Source organism: Diachasma alloeum, unplaced genomic scaffold (genome assembly GCF_001412515.2).
Source record: "Diachasma alloeum isolate Michigan unplaced genomic scaffold, Dall2.0 Dall_scaffold_00308, whole genome shotgun sequence".
Lineage (NCBI taxonomy): Eukaryota > Metazoa > Arthropoda > Insecta > Hymenoptera > Braconidae > Diachasma > Diachasma alloeum.
Genome location: NW_021680447.1, coordinates 464 through 3,145, shown reverse-complemented (window position 1 = coordinate 3,145; position 2,682 = coordinate 464).

The window sequence follows — 2,682 nt, the reverse complement described above, 5'->3', positions numbered from 1 at the left end:
CTCAAGAATCGAATGAAATAGGTTTTAAGGCTCTATCTCTCATAGTTTCCGAGATAATCGCGAAAAACGAAAGTGCCAGAAAAAATTAATTCCATTCATCTTGTATAAGGCCTAGGAAGAGGAAAACCGCAATTCTGAGCCATCCACTTGCCTATAGGGGACCCAAATTTGGTTTTAAGGCTCTATCTCTCATAGTTTCCGAGATAATCGCGAAAAACGAAAATGCCAAAAAAAATTAATTTAATTCATCTTGTATAGGGTGTAGGAAGTGGAAAAACGCAATTCTGAGCCGTCCATCTGCCTATACGGAACCCAAATTTCCTCAGGAATCGAATGGAATAGGTTTTAAGGCTCTATCTCTCATAGTTTCCGAGATAATCGCGAAAAACGAAAGTGCCAAAAAAAATTAATTTAATTCATCTTGTATAGGGTGTAGGAAGTGGAAAAACGCAATTCTGAGCCGTCCATCTGCCTATACGGAACCCAAATTTCCTCAGGAATCGAATGGAATAGGTTTTAAGGCTCTATCTCTCATAGTTTCCGAGATAATCGCGAAAAACGAAAGTGCCAAAAAAAATTAATTTAATTCATCTTGTATAGGGTGTGGGAAGTGGAAAAACGCAATTCTGAGCCGTCCATCTGCCTATACGGAACCCAAATTTCCTCAGGAATCGAATGGAATAGGTTTTAAGGCTCTATCTCTCATAGTTTCCGAGATAATCGCGAAAAACGAAAGTGCCAAAAAAAATTAATTTAATTCATCTTGTATAGGGTGTGGGAAGTGGAAAAACGCAATTCTGAGCCGTCCATCTGCCTATACGGAACCCAAATTTCCTCAGGAATCGAATGGAATAGGTTTTAAGGCTCTATCTCTCATAGTTTCCGAGATAATCGCGAAAAACGAAAGTGCCAAAAAAAATTAATTTAATTCATCTTGTATAGGGTGTGGGAAGTGGAAAAACGCAATTCTGAGCCGTCCATCTGCCTATACGGAACCCAAATTTCCTCAGGAATCGAATGGAATAGGTTTTAAGGCTCTATCTCTCATAGTTTCCGAGATAATCGCGAAAAACGAAAGTGCCAAAAAAAATTAATTTAATTCATCTTGTATAGGGTGTGGGAAGTGGAAAAACGCAATTCTGAGCCGTCCATCTGCCTATACGGAACCCAAATTTCCTCAGGAATCGAATGGAATAGGTTTTAAGGCTCTATCTCTCATAGTTTCCGAGATAATCGCGAAAAACGAAAGTGCCAAAAAAAATTAATTTAATTCATCTTGTATAGGGCGTAGGAAGTGGAAAAACGCAATTCTGAGCCGTCCATCTGCCTATACGGAACCCAAATTTCCTCAGGAATCGAATGGAATAGGTTTTAAGGCTCTATCTCTCATAGTTTCCGAGATAATCGCGAAAAACGAAAGTGCCAAAAAAAATTAATTTAATTCATCTTGTATAGGGTGTAGGAAGTGGAAAAACGCAATTCTGAGCCGTCCATCTGCCTATACGGAACCCAAATTTCCTCAGGAATCGAATGGAATAGGTTTTAAGGCTCTATCTCTCATAGTTTCCGAGATAATCGCGAAAAACGAAAGTGCCAAAAAAAATTAATTTAATTCATCTTGTATAGGGTGTAGGAAGTGGAAAAACGCAATTCTGAGCCGTCCATCTGCCTATACGGAACCCAAATTTCCTCAGGAATCGAATGGAATAGGTTTTAAGGCTCTATCTCTCATAGTTTCCGAGATAATCGCGAAAAACGAAAGTGCCAAAAAAAATTAATTTAATTCATCTTGTATAGGGTGTAGGAAGTGGAAAAACGCAATTCTGAGCCGTCCATCTGCCTATACGGAACCCAAATTTCCTCAGGAATCGAATGGAATAGGTTTTAAGGCTCTATCTCTCATAGTTTCCGAGATAATCGCGAAAAACGAAAGTGCCAAAAAAAATTAATTTAATTCATCTTGTATAGGGTGTAGGAAGTGGAAAAACGCAATTCTGAGCCGTCCATCTGCCTATACGGAACCCAAATTTCCTCAGGAATCGAATGGAATAGGTTTTAAGGCTCTATCTCTCATAGTTTCCGAGATAATCGCGAAAAACGAAAGTGCCAAAAAAAATTAATTTAATTCATCTTGTATAGGGTGTAGGAAGTGGAAAAACGCAATTCTGAGCCGTCCATCTGCCTATACGGAACCCAAATTTCCTCAGGAATCGAATGGAATAGGTTTTAAGGCTCTATCTCTCATAGTTTCCGAGATAATCGCGAAAAACGAAAGTGCCAAAAAAAATTAATTTAATTCATCTTGTATAGGGTGTAGGAAGTGGAAAAACGCAATTCTGAGCCGTCCATCTGCCTATACGGAACCCAAATTTCCTCAGGAATCGAATGGAATAGGTTTTAAGGCTCTATCTCTCATAGTTTCCGAGATAATCGCGAAAAACGAAAGTGCCAAAAAAAATTAATTTAATTCATCTTGTATAGGGTGTAGGAAGTGGAAAAACGCAATTCTGAGCCGTCCATCTGCCTATACGGAACCCAAATTTCCTCAGGAATCGAATGGAATAGGTTTTAAGGCTCTATCTCTCATAGTTTCCGAGATAATCGCGAAAAACGAAAGTGCAAAAAAAAAAAAATTTAATTCATCTTGTGTAAGGCCTAGGAAGTGGGAAAACGTGATTCTCA